The 18,480-nt window shown below is 42.8% G+C and overlaps 1 protein-coding gene and 1 pseudogene across 1 annotated transcript in view; one reads left to right on the top strand and one right to left on the bottom strand.

Moving 5' to 3' along the window:
* Positions 1-18,480, bottom strand: part of SESN1 (sestrin 1) — a 595,113-nt gene that overhangs the window by 343,694 nt on the left and 232,939 nt on the right. The window lies entirely within an intron of this gene.
* The window catches only part of LOC126007117 (coiled-coil domain-containing protein 162-like), a 50,436-nt pseudogene continuing 34,181 nt past the window's right edge, over positions 2,226-18,480 (top strand).

Below are 18,480 nucleotides of genomic sequence, written 5' to 3' on the forward strand. Positions count from 1 at the left end.
TGCAGAGTTTGGAGGCTTAGTAAAAATCGAGAGGGAAAGTCAAAAATTAAATAAAACTAGTGTTGGATTATCTAATATGGTAACCTCATGTGACTATTTCATTTCATCTGAGTTTACATTCATTTGATAAAGACGAATTAAGATAGAAAATTCAGGGGCTGGAGAGATAGCATTGGAGGTAAGGTGTTTGCCTTTCATGCGAAAGGTCATCGGTTCGAATCCCAGCGTCCCATATGGTCCCCCGTGCCTGCCAGGAGCAATTTCTGAGCATGGAGCCAGGACTAACCCCTGAGCACTGCCGGGTGTGACCCAAAACATACACACACACACACACACACACACACACACACACACACACAAAGATAGAAAATTCAGCGTCCTAGGAACCAGAGCCAGAACCTACAGCAGAAAGGTCATTTGCCTTGCATGTAACCAACCTGTATTCAACCTCATATAATCTATATAGACCATCCCATAAGGTTCCTTGAGCCTGATAGGAGTGATTCCTAAATGCATAACTAAGAATAAGTCCTGAGCATTGTTGGGTGTGCCTCTATCCAAATAAAGAAAAGAAAGAGCTAGAGACACAGTACAAAGGTTAATGTACTTGCTTATGTTTAGGATTGTGATGAAATCACAACCCTGGTTTGATCTCTAGCACTCTCAATGGTTCCTTGAGCACCATCAGTTAGGACCTCTCAACACAGGTCTAGGAATGGGCTACTTTTTCCAAGAGATCAAAAATTCAGTTATTCAATCATAGTGGTTCAATTGTGCTCAATGGGGTCATGAATGCTGGTTCCTCCATTAGACGGTGAACCATAAAACTTTTACATATCGTAGAACATTCTATGGAATGATGCCAGTCTTGTGTGCTCCCTTTCCCCCAAAGCTATTGACTCATGAAATCACAGGACACCAATTAAAGAAAGGGGGTGAGGGCCAAGGGGGATGAGCAAGAATCTGTTGAGACCTATAAATGTTCTGTTGCTGCAATCACTCTGAAGAAAGGATTGAATTTAGCCTCAGAAGCATCTGCTTTTAATAGGATATCTCCCCTTTCTCCTCCCATATGTTGGCAGGACAACGTTTCTGATAGTTGGAAATGCTGTTGCCTGCCAGTCTGTCATGGATGGCATGTACCATGGGTTGCTCCTCTGGGAAACTCTCTCAGCATTTTTGCTTCACAGCTCAACCAGTCACAGCCACTTGATCCATAGAACCCCCAGGTGTATCTAGAGACATTTGTATACCTGCATATGATGTGTGTATCTTGGGAGGTAAAGAGGGGGTCATGTCATCTAGTCTCTGTTTGATTTAAAATCTGCAGTGATCCTCAGAGTTTTAAGGCATATAATCTTGGTTGGCTACTCACATTCACATCATTCACACAGCTTCTAATTAATTACTCAGCAGGCTGATTGGGGTAACAGCTTCTCTGCTTACAGCTGTTAGAGAGAAACAATACTTGGTCTCTACAATCTTATAAATCATCACAATGGCCAACTAATTGCTAGATGGGATTAGCTACTGAGCTTTGTCTCTGGTTTCAATATATATCATAGAGTTGAACTGAATCCTGGCAATTCTGATTCCTAACACCAAACAAATGACCTGCCTTTTGCAACTGAAGAGCTGGTCCAGGAAACCAGAGATTATAGTTATGCAGGGTCTAAGAGCCAGGGTTATTATATTAGTTATATGACACTGCAGAATTAAAAAATAAGCAACATTCTGTTTACTATATGTTCTGATGATCAGAAGCCTAGGAATAGCTCAGCTAGGTAGTTGTGGCTTAATCTTTAAAAAGGGAATCTCCATGGGGCCGGGCGGTGGCGCTGGAGGTAAGGTAAGCCTTGCCTGCGCTAGCCTAGGACGGACCACGGTTCGATCCCCCGGCATCCCATATGGTCCCCTAAGAAGCCAGGAGCAACTTCTGAGCGCATAGCCAGGAGTAACCCCTGAGCATCACAGGGTGTGGCCCAAAAACCAAAAAAAAAAAAAAGGGAATCTCCAAATTTTTAAAAATTTATTCTTTTATTTTCTATTGACCCATAAATTAGTTGATAGCATCTTATTAAGTCTATATGTTTGATGCTTTACAAGTTTCTTTCTGCACTTCAGTAGATGTATTAATAGTACAGGTTCTAATATGCCATTTGTGATTATTATTTATTTGGTAATTCAAACTTCTTCATGATTTCTTTCTCAGGGTTTTTCCCAATATGGCTGACAGTCCTCCCCAGAGAAAACAATCAGGAAGCAAAAAGAGGAAGAACCCAAGGTGAAAGACCTAGTCTTTTTATAACCTAAAATCAGAGAAGTGCCAGTTATCATGTCTGTAGTAATCTAGTCATTAGAGTGAATCCAACTCACACTCAAGAGAGGAATTTGTCAATGTACCTATAAAAACCACCTTAGAAGCAAGCCAGCATCTTTTGGGGCGAAGAGAACTACGCACCCAAGTACACAGGGCTTACTTCTGGCTTTGCACTCAGGGAACACTTCTGGTGGGCTTGGGGGGCCATCATATAGAGTGCTAGAGATTGAACCCAGGTCAGCCATATGTAAGGCAAAGGCCCTACTGCTCTACTATCACCCCAGCCCCAAGTCTGGATATTTAGACTTCAAAACTTCCAATGAAATGCTTTTATATTACAAAGCTAAATCAAGTAATGCCAGAGTCACTTCCACGAATATTTTACATTTCTATCTTCCTTAGCTATAAGACAGTCATTCTTGGCCCATATTTTGATTCCCATAGACTCAAAAGACAAGGAATATCTGTAACTACTAGATCTAGTTTCAGGTACAAGTTCCCCTACTGACTGAATCCATTTCAACTCTAGGGACTGTTTAAGGCCAGTACAGGTCCTGGAAGAATAAACTCAGCATCTGATGGACAGGCCACTGTACCCAATGTGAATGTAGTGCCATAACATAGAGGAAGCAGTACGTCTTGAGAGTGATTGGAGTATGTGAAAACTGACATGCAGAGTTGTAATATTGGTTTTAAGTAGTTATGAAAAATTGAAACACAATGATGTGATAAAGGACAAAATTTTAAGGTTTCTCTTCTTGAGAACATTTGAGTAAGTTTACTTTTTTATTACAAATAAAAAACACCATTGGTGTTATAATCTTTTGAAACTGCTTACCGTACAATGAAATCTTAAGTACCCTTCATTTGTAGATACTTAGGTTGGCAGGAAAAGAAGAGCTGGAGAGCTTTAGGAGCCTGATTTCTGGCACTGTATGTCCCATCCCAATTTCAAATATTGCCAGAAATATCTCTCAGAGGTCCCTGAACCTGACTGAGTGAGGGCTTAGTGGTCCCTGTTGATATGATACTGTGAGACCTTAGCATTGAGCCCTGTTTTTTGGTTGTCAGAGTACCATCAAGAATGGCCCCAGGCTTTCTGAGCACTACTTGGGAGGTAAATCTTTGGCCCCAAATAAGATGATTACATTTAATCTTCAAGGTTATAAATCAAGATGTATCTCCTACACAAATAATCCACTCAACAGTGTTTGCGGTTATAGACAACTATCTTTATCCTGTGTAGAAGTCTATTGTATATGTGGAAACAGTACAGCATTGTTATGTTTGTTGCTTAGTTTTTATTTTGGCATTTGTGCTGTTCCCCTGGAGAACATTTCTGGAAGATGGACAATCATTTCTAGTTATGAGTAACAGCCCTGACACTGTAGAATTTAATATTCAGGTAAGATAGTTACCCCCATTTGCTGCAGAGAAAACTGAAAGCAAACTGTAAAAGACAATGTTATTGAGTCCATAGGTCAGATTCTGAATATCCAGAGATGAGTCATTTGTAAGGTAAGTGGAGCATTTGGTGTCACATGTGAGTTGAGTTGTCTATTTACAACAGAGAATGATGGTCTCAAATGGTTTCTGCCTTGGCTGTAAACTCAGCTGAAGCTCTCATGACCAGCTGTGTCCTGGGAGATCTGCCTTCCCTCTCCACTCCTTTCAGCCAATCTGCCTACTTGACAGGCCCCAGGAGTGTGACCCTTGACATTTTGAGTATCTGTGCCTGGAATAGAATTCTTCCAGTGGGACAATTTATTCTAATTATTTTCTTGCCCTTATTATGTATGCAATTTTACTATTTTCTTTTGGGAGACAATTGGGGCCACACACGATGGCACTCAGAAATTCATCCTAGCAGACTCAGGAGCAATTGAAATTGAGCATATGGGATGCCAGGGGTCAAACCTCAGTTGGCCATGTGCTAGGCAAATGCCCTGCCTATTGTGCTATCGCTCCATTCCCTTCATTTTCATTTTTAATAGGGAATACAGACTAATAATTTTTCTCTTTATTAAAAAATGTTTAAGGGGAGGGCTACACCTGAGGTGCCCAGTACTTATTCCTGGCTCTGTGCTCAGGAATCACTCTGAGCAAACTCAGAGATCATAAATGGTGCCAGGGGTCAAAGCCAGGAATAGAAGAACCTAGATCAGCCCTATGCAAGGCAAGAAGAACCCTAACTACTGTACTATTATTTCTCTGGCTCTGGGAATATAAACAAATATTAAGAACATGAAGATCAGTTATAAATTTAATTCAAAATAATTTGGAGGTGATGTGCTGGGGAGGGGGCAGCACAGTGCTGCTGAGTGATGTGCTGGGGAGGGAGATTGACAGTTCTTGGGGTTCATTGTGAGAGCTATCTTGTTTGCTTTTGTATGGGTCCCAAACTCTCATGTTGTAAGGTTTCTAAAAATAAAGCAGCAAACAAGAATGGTTTAAAAAAATTAACCAAGGGCACAGGTGTGAAGATGTTGCCTTTTATGATTCCAAACCAGGTTCAATCCTCAGATTTCTATGTTGCTCTCCAAGCCCCACCAAGAGTAAGCACTAAGCACAGAGCCAGGAGTAAGCCCTGAGCATAGCAAGATGTGCCCTTCCCCTGCCTCTCCCCCAAATAACATCAATTGTCAAGAGACAGCTCAACAGGCTGAGTATATGCTTTGCATTTGGGAAACCTGATTTTGATCCCCAACACCACATGGTCTCCAGAGAACTACTGTGAATGACTCCCAGGCACCCTGGAGTAGCCCCAGGACCACTAGCTTTAGTTCCAAAACAAACATGCAAAAAAGCTTAAAATGTTCAAGGAGGAGTTGGAACCAGAAATGATACTCTGATTTTTATGGACTGTTGACAGGACAGATTTTTTAAAACATATTTTTATCTTCTTCCCTGAAATTATTCTTTTTTTTTCTTTTTTTTTTTTTTGGGTTTTGGGCCACACCCTGTGACGCTCAGGGGTTACTCCTGGCTATGCGCTCAGAAGTTGCTCCTGGCTTCTTGGGGGACCATATGGGACGCCGGGGGATCGAACCGCGGTCCGTCCTAGGCTAGCGCAGGCAAGGCAGGCACCTTACCTCCAGCGCCACCGCCTGGCCCCCTGAAATTATTCTTAAGGATTCTCCATGAATGGGAAGGCTTTATTTGTTTTAGTTATGCCTCTGTAGGCTTAAACCTCAAGGTGGCCCCTGGAAAGCTAGTGGACATGCAGCTGTTAATGGAAATTGTCCTGAACAGTCATCATCTGACCATAGAGAGCTCCCAAGAACAGCAGGGCACACTGGAAAAAAATACACAGGTATTCTTGGATGCAGTCCCTATGAGGGCAGTGCCAGGAAGTGCCTGTCTAGAAGCTGGCTGAGAGCCACACCTGTCCACAGCCTAGGGAGTGGTGGGACACAACTGCCACAGGGAGCAGCAGTCATAAAAACTGCCATGAAAGCCACCGCCAAGGATTTTCTTTTGTGGTAAAGCCCATTCTTGCTATATCCATTTCTTCGTATTTTAAAAATAGAACAAAGGCTATGAAGCTCATTGAAACTCAGTGAAACCAATACTCCAACTGGCTGCCTTTCCTTTGAGTCACACATTTAGGACTGAAGGGGGGCAGGGCACAGGGTAGGATAGAACCCCCCTGGGGGACTCCTGCGTGGTCTCTGGGTTTCAGCACTCTCCTAGAAAGGTGCAGAAGCCAGCACTTTTGCCTCTGAAGCTATTAAAGATCTCTGAGATCTCAAAGTCATTCATACCAAGTCTATGATCACAGTCTGAAATTCATCTGCATGCATCTGGGAAGCAGGCAGAGGTCTATGCACAAAAACACTGACTGATTCTTTATTAAAGAGCCTCCTTTGCAGAGTAAATTTTCCTACTACTTGTGACAGACACCTCTACCTCTGAGATTGTCTCCCTGACTCATCATAGAGCCCACATCATCCCAGGGACCATGGCCCTTGCTGCTGAAACCCCTCAGTACTTTCCTGATCTCTTCCAAGCTGGTCCTTTGGCAGCCTTGATGCTTCCATCTCTTCTCCTTCACCTTTATAGGCACCCCTGCCAATTCCCTAAATGTGTTATCCTTCTAGGTTCAGTTCTGGGCTGTGGTTTTTACTTCTCTAACTCTGACACTTTGTGCCTCTGGGAACTCTTCCCTCCTCCATTTAAAAATATTATATTTACCACTGAATTCAAATAAAGAAAATTACTTTAATATAAAAGGTAAACCACTTGGGGCCGGAGAGATAGCATGGAGGTAAGGTGTTTGCCTTTTATGTAGGAGGTCATTGGTTAGGGTTAGAATTCCGGTGTCCCATATGGTCCCCCATGCCTGCCAGGAGCAATTTCTGAGCCTGGAGCCAGGAATAACCCCTGAGCACTGCCAGGTGTGACCCAAAAACCACAAAAACAAAACAAAACAAAAGATAAACCACTTTATCCAGGAATGGAGCAATAGTATAGTGGATAGGGCATTTGCCTTCCAGGCCTCTGACTCAGGCTCAAACCTCAGCATCCCATATGGTTCCATTAGCCTACCAGGAGTGATTCCTGAGTACAGAGTCGGGAGTAAGTAAGTCCTGGACACCAGGTATGACCCCAAAACAAAACAATACAAATAGAAGAATAATCTACTGTTGCAATTCAGCCCTTAATGGGGCTGGAAGGTGATGGGATGAAGGTTTATTTAACCTAAATTTTTTTTGTCCTCTCTCACCCCTTGATTTAAAAATAAACCAAAGGGAAGAAGCTATTTAGCAGGTTGGGGTGCACTCTTTGCATGGGATAACCCTGGGTTCAATACTCTAGCAGCTGTTCCCTGAGCACTACTGGGAATGAGCCAGAAGTAGCCCTCAAGCACCAGGTGTAATTTCCTCAAACCAAAATAAAGTAATTAAATTAATTTATTAATTTAATCTTTTTTCTTTTTTTAAAAGCATATGTCTGAGGCCAGAGTGATAGCACAGCAAGTAGGATATTTGCCTTGCACACAGCCAACCTGGGTTTAATTTCTGGCATCCCATCTGATCCTCCAAGCCTGCCAGGAGTAATTTTTGAGTGCAGAGCCAGGTACAACCCCTGAGTGCCACCAGATGTGACCCCCAAACCAAAAAAGGAAACTTTATTCTCCTAAGTAATGCAAAAATGTTACTCCTTGTTACAATCACTTCAGGCTGAAGACATCTCTTATTAATGTTGGTGCCATTTGGTACAATGGCTACAAAATCAGCACCTCTGGTGCAAATCTCAGTTCTTTATCAGAGTCCTATAGACTCTACAGACTTGTTCAGAAACCACTGACCCCAACTAAGCTCACTGTAATCCCTTTACATTTGCTTTTCCTCCCATAATCCCTAAACAACAGCTGCCCAGTAACACAAACCAAATAAAGTTATGCACCATCTTTATCTTATCCCACAACCAGAAAGCAAGGTTTACTATCCTACTATTTTATTATTTCTCAAGCTTACCTACTTTTCTCCAACTCTAGTGGAGGTCATTGTCTGAGCTATGATCATGGCCTCCAGTTGGGTCACTTGATTCCCAAGTCTGATCCCAGATGTGGCCCTGATGACCACCGGTACTATCAGGTCCCAGCAACACAGCACTGTTGAGCAAATATCCATAGGCATTGGGCAGTACTGGCATTTGTACTACCTGTAGGTAAGGATGAGCTTCATCTGGTCCAGCTGTACTACCTATTCTCTGAACTTTTAGACCTCTATCTCTAAAACTCCAGGATCTGAGAGACAATAAAGAGATTAAGGCACTTGCCTAGCTTTTAGCTTTGGCCACAACAATGGTTCAAATCCTGGCACTGCGTATGACAGCCAGGTATGGTGTGCACCCCACTCCCCCCCAAAAAAAAAAACAACCACCACAAACAAGCAAACCTCCTCCAAAGTAAAGATGATTAATTAGCTCCAGGCTTTGAAAATTGTGTCCTAGGAACTGGAAACTCCTAGGAGGCATCTTGAGTCTTTTTGAGCAGAGTACATGGCCTGTAGCCTTCCCCACATTACCAACACTTTGCTTTGGTCTGTTGAGAAATTACAGCCACTAGATAAGATTTCATTTGATGATAGGTTCCTGAGGATAAAACAAATCTGGAAATGTATGCATGGATTAGAGATTATTAAACCTAAGAAAGAGGCTGCAAACTGTCTTAGAAGCTGGCTCCCTCCCCAGTCTTGCCAGCCAATTCTTTCTTCCTCTGCCCAACCCTCTTCCTGGCAGCCACACCCTCTGGAGATAGTTTACCTACACTAGTTTGATCAGATTACATCAGGTGGCAGTTCTTTCTGTTTCCCAACAGAAAATTGGCCTGCCTAAGATGCTGTTAACTGAATGTCCTGTGAGCCTTTCTTGTTGCGGCATCTCCAACAAGATTTGCCACTATCCAAGCATAAGAGCTTTCCCTGAGACTGAGATATTAGGTCTCCAGTCTCTCTCTCTCTCTCTCTCTCTCTCTCTCTCTCTCTCTCTCTCTCTCTCTCTCTCTCTCTCTCTCTCTCTCTCTCTCTCTCTCTCTCTCTCTCTCTCCCCCACCCCCACCCCCACCCCCACCCCCACCCCCTGCAAGGAGTCATGCTGATGCCAGAGAACAGGGTCTGGAAACACTTGCCTGTCCATATCTTCCAGGCCTCACAGTGGCCCTCAGCAAACACCTATTTCAGGAAGCACCAATGAATTAAAGCTGGACCAAAGATGTGAAGGGCTAAATTCAGCATTAGAAGCTAGAAACCCTTTCAGGTTAGGGATCACTTAAAAATTTAAGAATACCTACCTCCAATCTTGTCTTACAGGATAAGAGGGCGAAACCATCAAAAACCTTTATTGTAGTTACACTGGAAGTGCAACTCCAGGCACCAGTCTAGGAAGAAATTCATTGACCATGGGTAGTGCCTGTCAGCCTGTACCCAACCCTTCCCAAACATGTGCTTTCCTGTTCTTTGTATTTTCCCATAAAAATTACTTCTTGTGACCATTCAGGCAAGATGGTTTTGGGAAAAATAAGATTGCCATCTTGATTTGGTAACCTTCCAAATAAACCTACTTCTATCATTTGAATGCTGGTGTTCAAATAGTAAGCAACCTGTCTTGGGTTCAGTAAGAGAATGAATGAACAAATCATAACTGTTATGCAAACAGCCCATTAAATAATAATAATTAATAATAATAATAAATTATAATAATTAAATAATAATAATTCAAACTGAGAGACATGCTTTAACTTTTTTTAAATATATTTTTTATTTAAGTAACATGATCATATTTGGGTTACAGTCATAACCAGAACACCCCCCTCATGCTTTAACTTTTAAAAAGTATGCAGATGTAAGGGATTAATACTGAGGTTCAGACAAATGTGTTGCATGTGACTGACCCCAGCTCAACCCTTATCACAACATGATTCCCACAAGCACCACTGTCCTTGGTTGGCTGAGAATCTCTGAGAGGATCGCCCCTGAGAATAAGTTAAGAGCCCCACCTCCAAAAAGTGGAAGAAGAAACAGGTAAGAAACTTTAGTTTCTATTAGGGGTCTCAAACTCGCGGCCCCCGGGCCGCTAATGGCCCTCCGTACAACATTTTGTGGCCCTGCCCTAGAGGAATCTTTTTTTTGTTTTGTTTTGTTTTAGTTGTTTGGGTCATACCCCCCAATGTTCAAGGCTTACTACTTGACTTTGCACTCAAGGATCACCCCGACTTTGCCTCCTGCAGCCCCCAGGTAAATTGAGTTTGAGACCCCTGGATGTAACAAGATGGGGACTTAAATCTGAGTGCATTTAGGAACATTTTCCTGAAAGTCAAGATAAGACTTGGAAAGTTCCACTTTTCAAAAGCAGATAAATATTAGCACCCAAGCAAAGGTGGTTTGGGGTCTTGCATTTTGTTTGTTTGACTTTGGGTTTGTGGCCACAACGTAGTGCTGGGAGAGTTAGGAGCTACTCCCAGCTCAGGGCTAGGGGTGACCCAACATTGGTAAGGGGAGGGACCCTGCTACACTGGAGCTTGAGCCTGGGCTTCCTGTGGATAAAGAATATGCTGCCTTCTCCTGCAGCCCAGGATTTGTTTTCAGATGAGGAGTTCCAGTCTCTAGAAACACCTGCAGAATGGACTTTCCCCTCCTCTATCTGTGAGCTACTGAAAAGATGTTTGCCTGGACACTCAGCTTTCCCCAGGCTGCAGATCTGCAAGTACTCTCCCAGTGGGAGCAGAGTCTGTTTCTGGAGACCATGTTGTATGGGGCTGCATGTCACAGGTCCTCTTGGATTGCTTCAACATCAGTAAGGGGAATCTCCATAATGCTTTCAGCCAAACTTAACTGAACTTCCAGGAAGCCAGTTTCAAAGCATCGCAAAGATCCTGGATCTGCTGAGGTGTCCTTGCGATGCAGTGATGTCCCTTAACAGTGCAAAAATCCTTTCTGGTACTATGAAGCAGCTGGAGGTGCTGAAGGAATCCTGGGGCCGACTGAAGTTGAGAGGCAGAGACATCCACATAGTCTCTGTCCACAAGCATTTCTCAGAGCTCTACAGGTGAGTTGCAGAGATGGAAATCAGTGCCAGGAAAAAAATTGTCCATAATTTCAAGTACACCCGAACCTCACTGAACCTGGAAAAATTGGGGCAGCCTCCTTTTCTCAGGGCTTTTGTCTGGCAGTGTGGAGTTCTGACATGACAACACTGGTCATCAACTACTGAAACTGCCATTGCCCCTGGTGCTACCACCAAGATTTTTAGTGAAGATCCAGAGACAACTGAGGGGAGTGGTGGGTATGCAAACCCCACTCCCTCCTCAGTAGAATCCCAGTGCAGCATTTCTGAGAGTTTTATGCTTTATAGCCTGAGTGTGATATATGCAACAAGAAATCTGAAGTCTGCAGGGTGGGAGGTTAGAGTGGTTTTCAGCTCCAAGCCCTGTCTGGGTCAAACCTAGTAGGCAGAAAAGCTGTTGCCATTGTTACCAAACAAGCTTTCTCTCAACACCATCCAGCCCTCAGGTGTTCACTGAGTTCCTAGTTCTTATTGTTTTTCTGTCCCAGGAATCTATTAGGGTTCACTTTCCTGAGAGCTAAGAAATGAGACGTCACTATTTGGGGTAAGGAAAGCAAAAAATGTAAATGTGCTCATGGATAAAGCCCTCCAGAGTGAACACTGACAATAACAGCAGAACTGTGATCTGTGGTGAGTGGGGTGTTTGTACTCAACAGAAAAGAGAACACAAATTGCCAAAGAATTTGATGGGTGAGGGGATATTTACTGACCTTGTCTCTCTTTAATAGGATGAACATTCTTTATCCTAGATGAAAGCCTTAGTGAGGCAAATGGGAAAAGAAGATGAATTTGAAGGACCTATTATGAGTAGCTAGTCTGTTCTTCCCCCACAGGAAGCTTCAGAAATTGAAATTAAAACCCAGCAGGTATGCAGAAGCTATTTTGAATTTGAATCTGAAATTTTGCTTTGTGGCATTATTAGCGTGTAAACCTACAGAGATGCCACAAAGGTTTATTTCTTATCTTTTCTTAAGAGGTTGGGTGTAAATTGAAAGCATTCAGGGGGAGCTAAGACATTAAAATCATTTAGAGCTTTGGTCAAGCATGTCGTGTCTTTGTTTACTAAATCTAGATGATCATCTTGTTGTTTTCCTTAAATTAAAGAAAACAGAAAGACAATAATAGGACGTATAATTCCTAGCATTGCCAGTCAATCCCTCCCACATGGACATAAGACTTTTGAAACAGTTCCTTGTGACTTTTTCTGAGGATGAGACAGTGCATTTGATGTCACTTATTAGTCCATCTGCATACTGTGGAAAGAGATGGTTGTCATCCTAGTGTACACCTGGATTCAGAATACAAGCTCACATTGGCTGTGCTCAGTGTCCAGAAGCCTCTCTAGTTGACTGTGGATAGTCTCTGAACATCATCAGGAATTGATGCCTGCACAACCCCATTACAAGCCTTCACAGGAAGGTTTTGGCCTTTAATTTCTAATATAAATGCCTGGTGGTGGGAAATGAACACTGGTAAAGAGTGGTATATATTCTATGACTGAAGTTCAGCCATGAACAATTTTGTAGCCACAGTGCTTAAATAAAGTAATTATACTTTAAAAAATGGTCATTTTCCAGTGCCCAAGTAGCATCTGTCAGAGATAATCATGGAGTCTTTGAGCATAATGCGGGGAGTGTATCAAGTTTATTGGAGATGAGTTCTCTTTTGGTTGTCTATGGTATTTTAAGGCTCTCGGGGAAACTTTCCCTTGTATCTAAACCAAGTGTCACACCTAAAGGCTTCTCTGAAACTGTGAGTTCATAAAATTCCTGGCAGTGTACTTTTTACAATATAGCAGAACATAGTCTGGAAGTTATTTTATTGGTTATGATGGGATAGAAGGCTCTTGTATCCCTAGAAACAGTGGGGAGACCATCCATACTCCCCAGATGACAGCTGAAGGTCAGGACCTGGGTCCTTTGCAGGAATTTGACTTAGGAGCATAGGCTGAATATGGAACATGACTCAAATTGTCCTTATTCTAGCTTTAGAAACTGTTGGAAAATCTTGAAATCCATATGTTCAGGAAGTATTAAGAAAAGTTAACGGAGAGATAACCTTGCTTATCTCAGAAAAGTCCACAGAGGATACTCTCCTTTCAGGTAACACATGATTATTTTATTACTTCACAAATGATTTGTACTGGAGCTTTTATTTTTAATTTTAAACACAATCAGTATATCTATACTCATGGATTGAAGCCCAAAGTTATCAAAATTTCTTTTGTTTTGTTTTGTTTGGGGGCCACACTCGACAGTGCTCAGGGATTACTCCTGGCTCTGCACTCAGAATTCACTCCTAGAAGGCTCAGGGGACCTGAGGGATGCCAGGAACCAAACCTGGGTTGGCTGCATGCAGTCAATTGCCCTACTGTATATGTTATCACTCTGGCCCCTAAAATTACCTTTTGTAGGGCCCGGAGAGATAGCACAGCGGCGTTTGCCTTGCAAGCAGCCGATCTAGGACCTAAGGTGGTTGGTTCGAATCCCGGTGTCCCATACGGTCCCCCATGCCTGCCAGGAGCTATTTCTGAGCAGACAGCCAGGAGTAACCCCTGAGCACCGCCGGGTGTGACCCAAAAACCAAAAAAAAAAAAAAAATTACCTTTTGTACCTAAGTTCAGAGAGGCAAATAATTAGCACTTTGGTATATTTTCTTACTCTTAAATAAAGGGCTTTCCAACTGAAAATGGTTAACTTTAGCCTCAATAGGGATGATTAACTAATAACTGAAATAAAGTGGAACTAGGTAAGACATGTGAAAACTTCCTTACTTGTATTATACAAAAATATATACTGCATATATATGACACATATATGCCAAACCTTTCACATACATATATTCAGAATGGGAAGGTGATGGAATTATTTCATTGAAGGTTTAAACTCTGGGATGCTCCATGAACATGTGACCAAGCACCAAAGGGACCTAGAGAGGAAGATACATGGGGTTTCACACTCTGTGGGTACCATTTTAAAACTCTTTGTTCACTTTGGATTAGTTAGGTAGTGGAGTTAAGTGAATGAAGGTAGAAGGTTCAGCACTACTTCAGTTCTTGCTGCCATTACATCTTGCTAAGGATCCTTAGTTATCTCCTCTCCTATTCTCTGGTACCCATGCACCCCAACATCTTCCTCACCAGACAACACTGTCACCCTATATGGTGGGAAGGGCTTCGGAAGGCACTTATATACCTTGTTGCTTATGAAGATGCGATACTAGCAGCAATATGGTGACTTATTGAGGTGAAACTATTGCCTGTTCCCAGGAACTTGAACTATCACAGGTTGCAATATTCTTCAGGTGTTAGCTTTAGACTCAAGATCCAATCCACAAAAACTACCAGGAGATAAGCCCTTTTATAGGACTGCTGGAGCTTCAAGATAGGGGTAAAACTATTGGTTCCTAGTATATCTTGCATCAGCCAGGTTTAAACAGATTGGCTGAAGAAGTAGAGGAGGAGCTTGGGGGCCCACAGGATGCCCACGACCTTGGCATGCAGCTACATAAGGTTTATTGCCTGCAGGCCCCTGGGGTGTTACTAGTTTATCTAACTGTCCTGGTAGTGCCCTGGAAGTTCCTGGAACTGGCTGTTCTGGCCTAGTCCCTTCTGCCACATATCTGAGGCCTGTCATGGCAGTCCTTATGTCTAAAGCAAAACACGGTTACAGAAGTGAAACAGCAGCAGTTAATTCTAAACTTACATTACCTAATGCAGGTTGCTCCTCCACAAAGGTTGGGACACTAGAATTGTGGGAAAGGGGCATTCCTGGTTCAACTTTTTGTCCATGACTAGGGCATAACTCAGTGTCGATCTGGTAGTTTGTGGGTCCCATGCATGACATTCAGACTTATTCTGTGAGTATCCCCAGTATCAAGAGTATAGCATTTTTTTTGAAAAGTTAAAATGAATCAGAACAACAATACAAAATGTAGAGTATTTACTTTGTATGTTGCTAACCCTAGTCAGATCCCCAGCACCCCAGAACCCACCAGAAGTAAGTCTTGAGTGTAGATTCAGAAATAACCCCTGAGAATCTCCAAGTTTTGTCCAAAAACATAACTTGTTAAAACATTGTGACGGGCTGGAGAGATAGTACAGTGGGTAGGACACCACGCAGCTTGATCTTCAGCATCCCATAGGTTCTCCCAAGTACCACCTGGGGTAACTTTTGAGTTCAGAGCAAGAGTAGCTTGTGAGCATCACTGGGCATGGTTCAAAAGCCAAAATTGAATTAAATTTCAAAATAAAACACCATGATTAAAAAAAAAAAAGAAAATGGGGGGAGACAGAGAGATAGCACAGTGGTAGGGCATTTGCCTTGCACGTAGTCAACCCAGATGGACCCAGGTTTGATTCCCAGCATTCCATAATGTCCACTGAGCCTGCCAGGAGTGATTTCTGAGTACAGAGCCAGGAATAACCTCTGAATAACCTTTGGTGTGGCCCAAAACAAACAAAACAAAACAACAACCAAAAACACCATAATAACCTAAGAGATCCTTTAGAAAAAAGAAAAAGGCTAAAGGCTTTCTTTCTTTCCTTTTTTTTTTAAATTTGACCACTTGTAGCAGAAGTATTTTCCTGGCTTTTTATTTGGTTGCTGTTTATTGAGGTTACAGTCAGCAGTGTTTCAGGCCAAATCCAGATCTGTGCTCAAGGGATCATCTGAAGTACTGGGAATCAAACCTGGGTTTACCATGTGCATAGCAAATAAATACCTTTCCTGCCATACTATATCTCCTGCCCTCTCCCACATTTTTTGTAGGATCCCATAGATTATATGTAACTGGCTCCTTCTGTACTAAGATTCTGCTCCTTACTCCTAGTAATGTGTGTATATATATATATTGGTTTTTGGGCCACACCCGATGACACTCAGGGGTTACTCGTGGCTATGCATTCAGAAATTGCTCCTGGCTTGGAGGACCATATGGGACACCAGGGGATCGAACCGTGTTCTGTCCTAGGTCAGCTGCTTGTAGGGCAAATGCCCAAGTTATATGCCACTGCTCCAGCCCCATACTCCTAGTAATTCTATATAAGGATTCACAACTTTTGAGCTACAAACAAGTTTACTAACAAAATAAATTCTGACCCCTTTGCACGGGGAGTAGGGGTGTTGCACAGACATTATAATGTTAGCATGTAACCTCTGGTTTCATTTAAAACATTGTTGCTTTAGGTTACATCCCTGTTAGTAGATGCAGTGCAGGCCTTGGGGAGAAGGCTATGTGAGCAGAGGACATGGAGCCCCACAGTGCATTACCCAGAGTCACTAGAACATGGAGTGTGTTTGAGCTTCAGTTACAGAACATTTCAAGAAACAAAAAACCTGTTATTCATGCTGTGTTTGCTGCCTCCTGGCAGCCTACTTCTAGTTCTTGGAGCAAATCCACCAGCGTATGACAGGTGTGACCATTGGATGTGACTCTCTGATGTTTGTCTGGGCTGTTGTTCTCATGCCCTTGCTCCAGGCTGAGGGCAAGTATAAACTGTGCTATGAACTGCCAAGAATGGAAGCTTAGCTAAAGGCCTTTGGTCCAGGGGCTGGTAGGAATGCAGAAGAGGAAGTGCAGAAGAGGGAGAAGAATTATTTTCTATGGTGATTAAGTTGACATTACCAAAACTACTTTGGCTAGATTTCACTGGCCAATTACAAGTTCCTGTTCAGATTCTGCTCATTAAAGCCTTTTAAACTAAATTCTTACAGTAAGGGTGTACTGTGGTTTGCAAAGTTTTTGCCCTTTATGGAGAGGGGAGAAATTGGGGATCACACTCAGTGGTTCTGAGGTACTCCTAGCTCTGTGTGAGGTCACCTTTGATGTGGTGTTGCTGGAAGGATCATGCAGTGTCAGAGAATAAATCTAAGTCACCCAATCAATACCTGAGTTTCAGTCTTTAGAGCTATCTCTGTCCTGTGCTTGCCCTTTGGGATGATTCAGTTGGCGGCTAGATCTTATGCTAGATTAAGGTCCCTCAGCACAAGTGATAGAGCCTTATGTGTTCCCAAATGTCTTTCAGTGTGATTCTTCAACTTAATCTTCCAGGGGAGGAGATAGGACAGCAGGTAGGACACTTGGCTTCTGTGTGTCCAACCCATGTTTGATCTTTGGCACCACATAAGGCCCCTTGAGTCCTGCCAGAAGTGATCATAAAGGGCCTCCAGATGTGACTCCCTCTCAAAAATTTAAAACATTTTGGTCTACCTGAGACCTCGGTGGGACTGGGTACTGTGAAGAAGGGGACAGAATTTGAAATCCCACCCCAAAACTTTATTTCAACAGCCACACTAGATAGGGCTGTTTTTAATCCCAATACCATCATTCAAAGTAAAGATTTTTAGTTGTCTGGGAAATGGGGCCTCTCACAGAGTATGGAGACTCTTGTTTTTTTCCTTGAGGTCTCTTCTCCCTGTGGCCAACTCCCAGAGTCTCCATTCATGCCTACAGAAAAAAGAATCCTGGACACTTTACCTCCTCAATTTCTTCTTATCCACAACTTCTGAATATCTAGTTGTCAAGGAATATCTTGAAAACATGGTGGCCACACCCAGCTTCCTTGCTAGTTCTTGAGAATCCCCTGAGTCCTTTGATAAGTGGATCCAGTTATTCCCATTTACTGCATGTCTTTCCTAATTAGAGAAGATTTAGTCCACACCCATCTTTGACATTAGGTGAATTTTTGAGGTTTTGTTGTTGTTTTGTTTTGTTTTGTTTTTGTTTTGTTTGTATTATGACTACACTCAGTGATACACAAGGCCTTCTCTTAGCTCTATGATCTGGGTTACTCCTGGCAGTAGTCAGGGACTATACATTGCTGGGGATCGAACCTAGGCTTCCCTGATGCAAAGCATACACTCAACTTTTTGAAATATCTCTCAGGCCCCACTGAAGTTGAATATGATTGATTAAATCTCTAGGGAGGTCTAAGGTTAGCAGTCTCTAAAGTAGAATGCTGGCAGCTCAAGAGTCTGGGGAAAAGGATTGGATTTTCTGTCAGATTAAGACTATAAAAGATTGACCCTCTCTACATAGAGGTGCCCTGAAATGAGACAGGAGGTGAAATGAATGGCAGGAAAGCAGCAATGACCTAACATGTCAACGTATGGTCAACTTCTGTGGTTACAAAGGACACATTAGAAGAACCTACTCAGCGCTGCATCCCTGTGCCAGTTGTAGAATTAAATAATTAGCGATGGTGCTGGATGGAGAAGGATGGAGGCCTTTATTCTTAGGCCATGGCCACGTGGCTTCATCCCCCATCAACCAGCGGGTCTGGGGTCCAGGAAGGCGACGGGTATTGAACTCACTCACAGGCAGGCTTTAGGAAGCATCAACTTTATTCATACCCTATCCATCACATATGTGGCCTATATCATAACCTTTTAAGCATTCAGCCATTCTTAGCTAGCCCTGCATCTTAACTCCTTTTATCCATCTTCCCTTTGACTTCCATGCTGGCAAAAGACCAAAAGGGCCTAATCCCAGGAAATGGGCGGGATTTTGCAGGTAAGGTCAAGTTACCTAGGAAGAATGGGGGGATGAGGCTTCATCTCCCCCTTCTCTAAAATATAAAAGAACCTTTTGTA

Source organism: Suncus etruscus, chromosome 4 (assembly GCF_024139225.1).
Source record: "Suncus etruscus isolate mSunEtr1 chromosome 4, mSunEtr1.pri.cur, whole genome shotgun sequence".
In the NCBI taxonomy this organism is placed as follows: domain Eukaryota; kingdom Metazoa; phylum Chordata; class Mammalia; order Eulipotyphla; family Soricidae; genus Suncus; species Suncus etruscus.